A 6,309-nucleotide genomic window follows, 5' to 3' on the forward strand; every position below is an offset into this window, starting at 1 on the left:
TAAACAACCACGGTGTCTTTGTCGAACAACTTTATTCAAAAAAAATTCGGCATCTGTAAAACTTCGGGATATGAAAGAATGGACTTTTCCCTTTCATTTGAAAGTAAAATGAAAATATTCTGTCGGGGGTCTAGAACAACTTCATTTTAAAGTTTTTTGATTGAAAACTTAAGTTTTTAATGAAATTAATTCGCATTTTGCTACTAATTGGTACTATAGACATTCAAAAAATACTAAAAGTGAGAATCTAATGAACAATCTCATTGTCTACAACTTCGTACATTCGTTATTAAAATTTAATCAGATTTTAGGTGTGCGCGGTGCATATGGATTAAGAAGTCGAATAACAAGGATGTTGGGTTTAAATGAACAGTAAATTCAGATAAATGTAAATGTATAAAAAGTCCCATTCTCAGCAGAAAAAATATACTTTCAGATTCCTCCGGATCTAGGGGGAAAATGACACTTTATGAACAAGGAGGTGTGGAAAGGTGTTGATCAAATTTATTCGATAATCTTACACTTTTTCAAGATCTTGATTAATGTAGTGACGGATTTTATCGTGCCTTTTTAATTTTTTTTCTCACTCTAGGAGATAGCTAATGTAAACTAGCATGACCCTTCTTCCTGATCCTATCCTGCTTCGTAAAATACAATTGCCTTAAATTCAAAGCTTTATATTTGAATGAACTAAAGTAGACAGTTCGAGTCATTGTAATAAACGACGGATTCTATTGCAACTTTGGGTTGAGAATCCTGTTTGTCTTTATCAACATTAAAAGAAAAATGATTGACAGAGAAAAAAGCTTCTTCGAGTTTTGGATCCATGTTTGTTACTTTTTGGGGTAGATTCATTTCATCAGAATGTATAGATGTAGATTATTGCTTGTCCTCAAATTTTATTTCCAAATCGAACACACTTCACATAATCATAAAAAAATCAAGTTTCATAATTTCCTTTAAGAAGAAATTTCGGAGTCGCTACTCGTTGAACACGGATCACAACAGAAAACGAACAAGAAAATATCAGGCTGGACCATGCATTCAGTAGATTCTCAAAGTGATACAAGTCTGTTTATTGAAGGTTTCCCTCATAAAGCTAAGTATGCACCTCTTGCGAAATGAAATTTCCTATACAAAACCTATGCATAAAAAACGTCGCGAAATGCTCGCGAAAAAAATTTTCGTTTCCATTTCGTAAACGGTACGCAGCTCTCGCGAAAACGATAACGAAAAATGCAGTTAGCCGAGACACGGCTCGACAAACGATAAGTTTCATAATACTTCCGCGAGATAGCGCTGCTTTCTATGCACTGTCACCAAGGCAAACTTTTTCCTTGCGAAATAATGGTCAATGGTATTATTTCGCACGGAGGCTCGCGAAATTTTGACAGGTTGCAATGAAAAAATATTAAAAAACACAAGTTTAGTAATTTTTTGTATTTTTTTTCATCGCCACCTGTCAAAATTTTGTAGTTTTGAGAATCAATATTTTGAATTTGAATGGTAAGTTTTAAAATATTATTGGAATTGTGATTGTTTCTGGTAATTATTATTATTTACAGGCACACCCGAACAAAGCAGCCACAAGAGCAGCATTTTTCGTCAGCAGCAGAAGCAGCAGCCATCTATCTACTTGATAAGTTTTCATCAACAACAACCAGATGCTACAAATCAGCTCAACTTGACTCAACATCCTGGATCAGGCAATCAGCCAACCAACATTAAATCGATACAACCGTAGCAGTACCAACAACTTCAAATCCAGCAGCTGCGAACAATCTCTCAAAAAAGAACCACAGCAATTATAGCTCAGAACCAACAAAGCAACAAGAGCTTTTTTTACGAATAATGGACCCAACGGACACACTTTATCGGCACATTCTGTCGTAAAACTTGCCTGCCACTATTCTTACCAGCGGTTACCTTCCTGATGTAGAGAAATCAGATTCAAACACAAACGTCATATTACTGCCTTGGCTCCTACCAGTTGCTTGCATGAAAATATCGCTGCCTCCACAGTGCTCGTGATTCCATCCCAGCAGCAGCTAGCAACCACAATTCCAGTGCTTATCGCCAGCAACATCAGAAAATTAAGATTTCCCCCAGACCATGACCATCATCCGACAGATCGGTAGCAACAACGTTCAACTGACGGTAAAACCTGGCCAGCAACCGCAACTAGTGCAATCGATCCAAGCCAATCAGGGCCAAATGTAGAAGACCATTGGTCAACCGCAAAAAAAAGATACATCAATAGCACCTTCAAACACAGTAGCAGCAGCATACTGTACTGTACCACGCCGCGTGCAGGAGGACTTTTTTATTCAGTTGGTGCAGCAAGGTGAGTCATTTTTACTACCTTTTTTAGTTTCGAAGGATCCGTACCGTGTTCAGTACATTGTAATGTAATACCCTATTCTTCTTTCAAAAGCTCGCGTTCACTCATTCACGGATATTTTTCATCATAATTTTTTTCAGATCGAACAGCAACCATAGCGGATACACATCACCGAACACCAGCAACATAATGCCATGGTAACCACCCAGCAGCAGAACACGGTGATAATGGGCCAACAGTAAATACAACATCAAGATCCTCGGAAAGGACTTTCTCTTTCGGTATGTGTTTAACAGTAGCTTCTCTCCTCCAAGCATTTCTTTGCATATTTAGATGTCCTTGTCAATTTACAGAACAAACATAATGGAAGCATACTCTACACGCGCGACATATTCAATCGGGCCAACCGTGTGACTCGTTTGGAAAAAAGCGCTCATCATCGGTTTCATGGCAGCGAAGTGAGCAGACAAAAGAAGGCGTTTTTTCCGAAAGGTCGCTCTGGGCAAAAGTTCAGCCAATTGCAAGGAATAAACCACCGGAGTGACAGTATCCGTGCTGTTTAGGACCTTTTTCCATATATTGTAGCTTTTGAATTTTAATACCCGGTCGAAACGATGGCAAGTGCTGCCGATAACTGGGTTAAAAAGGCGGAGGGAGGATCAGGAAATTTCTGCACTCGGTAAGTGTTGTTTTTGTCATAACCAACTAACCTATTTTTGGAGCGATAATTTTTCCATAGGTTTTGAATTTTTCTTTTCAATACAAATAGGTTATCGATCTGAGTATCCCTAAGGATAAGGAACCAGAGCCGGCGGCTGACAGCCCAAAGAAAGAGAATGTGGAAAAACCTTCTAGTTCACCGCCAGTAGAACCAGCGATCAAATTACTCCCGTAGAAACGGCTGCACCTGCAGTTTTGTTTTCGGTAGCTACAGAAATTAAGACTTTAGCAGCTCCTGAAGAAAAAAAAGCTGCTAACGAAAATGGAGAAACAGCTTCCTCCACGGAAGATGCAGAGGCATTCAAGTAAGTCGAAATCTGGAGAAAATTTTGATTAGGACATAAGTAACATTGAGAGCCTCTCTCTGTTTACATTCTGTTTCGATTATTACGTCTTTATAACACTTTACACTAATTATCCAGTACATATCGAAAGCCGATAGTTTTTACTAGAATATTAGGCAAAGAGTTGAGTACTAAATATTGAAACGACCGAGTAATTAACAGTAGAGAAACACACCAAAAAGAATCTCATTGTTACTTACGTCCTATTCAAATTTTTCTCCAGAAATATTTAATATCAGCTTTAAAATTATCCATGATTCATCTTTTAGCCCGGCGGATGCAAGTTTGCTAATTAAACTTATTCGCAAAGGTCTAGTAGAATCAAAGCTGGATCTGGGGGTGAAGGATCCTTCTTCGCCGCGATACTTGGTTAAAACTTTCGAAGCTTTGCACATGAATTCGGAACTGCTTCAGGGAGTCTATACTATGGGTTTCAACGCTCCTTCCAAGATTCAGAAGACGGCTCAACCTACTCTGTTGGCCGATCCGCCACAGAACATAATCGCCCAGAGTTGGTCGGGAACAAGAAAAACCACTGCCTTCGTGCTGGCAATGCTCAATCGAGTCGATCCGTTGAAAAACTATCCGCAGGTGATTTGCCTTTCCCCACGTATGAACTGGCAATTCAGAAGGAGAAAGTAGCTGCAAAACGGCAAAGTTTTGTGCGGAAATCGAACTTGGTTAAACCGTTCGCGGTGAGAAGATCGTCAAAGGGGCGAAGCTGACTAATCATATCATCATCGGAACAGCCGGGCGTTCGAACTTAAGAAGATTGCAATTTTTGTACCGGACGAGGCGGGCGTTATGATCGCTGTTTCTTTTTAGCCACGTACGAGCGGGAGGTGATGGGATTCGCCCAGTACATCGTAACCAATCCGATCATGATTCTTCTGGTGCGGGAGCAAGAATCACTCGATAACACCAAACACTCCTACGTCAAATGCCGCAACCAGGACGAGAAATATCAAGCAATTTCAAACATGTACGGTGTGATTACCGTCGGACAAGCGATCATTTTCTGTCATATGATGTATAGGCTAGTTGTAAACTCCAAGTAAACTTATTTTCGGCATTGTTAATCGATCGAAACAGGCACACAAAACGGCCGGTTGGACAAGGTTAATCACTCAGTAGCGGTACTGTCCGGTGATCTAACGGCGGAGCAACCGTTGGCCGTTCTGGATCGATCCCGAGCCGGACTAGAGAAGGTATTGATTGCAACGAACGTTTTGTCTAGGGGTAAGTTCCACCACTTGATTCTGGCTGCAGCACCAGGTTACGGAGAGATTCTTCCGCCTTAGGTATCTTAGGTATCGATGTTGAACAGGTGACCATTGTCATCAACTTCGACCTGCCGATGGATTAGCAGGGACGAGCCGATTGCGAAACGTATCTACATCGAATTAGACGCACCGGTAGATTCGGTAAGTGTGACTCATTCTTGTGATCCTATAGATTGTATTTCTTCCCACTTCTTTAACAGAACGGAATCACCATCAACCTAGTGGGCAGTGATCGAAGCATGATGATTTGCAGATCAATCGAAAAACACTTCCGGAAAAAGATTCAGTTGCTAGACGCGGAGAACTCGGACGAAATTGAAAAGATCGCACCGTAGTGTTTTCGACCAGCTACTGGTGAAAGGCATAGGAGCTTTTTTGGGTCATACTTGTTTTGATTCTGAATTTATAATTTTATTAATTTTTTTTTCTTCCTTGACCTGACATATGTAACCAACAGGGTAATAAATTTACAATTAAAATTACAATTTATCTCTACCCAGTTCTATCCAAACATTTGAAAAGGGTCTAACTGCAAAATGTAACAAATTGAAATTTCATGTTTTCCATTAACAAATATCTACCCGAGCACGTACATAACGCAACATTTGATCATGAAGAATTTTGATAGCGATTTTACAACAATTAATAAAAGGGCCTAATTGATTTTTATGACCGAACTGATTATGAAAGGACCTAACTGATTGAAAAGTGCCTAACTAGCAATACACTCGTTTTAAATGGATTATAACGTATTATTGTATTATGACTGATTGTAAAAGGCTTATAACATCTTTTCCATAATTTACATACAAGGTCAATCTGACCATCAAATTAGAATTCAGTTAATTCGTCGAACTTTCGGTGTAATATCAGACTTGAACAGCATTTTTTGTGTGAGGTATTCTGCCGCTAGAAGCAAAACTGTCCCATGTGCTATGGGAATCCCTATACACATGGGATAATTATGCTTCTTGTGGCAGTAATGCAAGTAGTAGCAATATGCGCAATTCCTTAAACCTCTCTAGTGTTTCATGCAATAAGAATTACCACGAATTACTTATGGCAATAAATTTGAACTACGATTCTCACAATTGTTATACCAAAAATAGGTTTGTATCCGTACTGATTATTGGTAGCATTCCCTGAGACTTCCAGAACATTTAGTAGTAGCCATTGTTATCATAATCGATTTTTAACGTCAGCCAAAGTTTAAAGCCTAGGGTTTGGTTCGACCTGAAACCGATTGAGTCGGAGTCGGTTGTTGTATTTGCGTTATATTTCCGGATTCCGAAGCGTGTTTCGAAAGGTAGTTTCCCCGAGACTTGTGAAAGCGGTAAAGGCGGCCAAGGCAATCAGATTTGCTTTTTAATGGTCAAACGCCGATTAAGAGTTACGATTCGGACAATTACAATAGATTTGGTTTGAGCGAATTTCGATCATTTCCCTGGGTCTTCTGGAACCGGTAGAAGCAGCCAATTTAGATAGAAAATGGCCAGCCAATGATTTAAATTTCCGATGGCAGGAATTGTGCTGTCTAAATTGGTCAGACTGAACTTCCCCGAGACATCCGGAACCGTCACAAATAAGCATTATGATTAATCATGCTCGAAATATGATTCAC

At 39.6% G+C, this 6,309-nt stretch overlaps 1 long non-coding RNA gene across 2 annotated transcripts; it reads left to right on the forward strand.

Annotated features, from left to right (window-relative positions):
* Window positions 1–1,266: 1,266 nt before the first annotated feature.
* Window positions 1,267–4,426, forward strand: LOC131685819 (uncharacterized). Of its 2 annotated transcripts, XR_009304876.1 has the most exons (7): window positions 1,267–1,394; window positions 1,477–1,506; window positions 1,566–2,344; window positions 2,482–2,622; window positions 2,695–3,020; window positions 3,111–3,366; window positions 3,675–4,426. It is a non-coding gene; the product is annotated as an uncharacterized LOC131685819 (long non-coding RNA). The 2 variants fall into 2 exon arrangements; XR_009304877.1 differs by lacking the exon at window positions 1,267–1,394 and having other exon boundaries at window positions 1,458–1,506.
* Window positions 4,427–6,309: the final 1,883 nt, after the last annotated feature.

The sequence above is a fragment of the Topomyia yanbarensis genome, chromosome 1 (genome assembly GCF_030247195.1).
Source record: "Topomyia yanbarensis strain Yona2022 chromosome 1, ASM3024719v1, whole genome shotgun sequence".
Taxonomy (NCBI): Eukaryota; Metazoa; Arthropoda; class Insecta; order Diptera; family Culicidae; genus Topomyia; species Topomyia yanbarensis.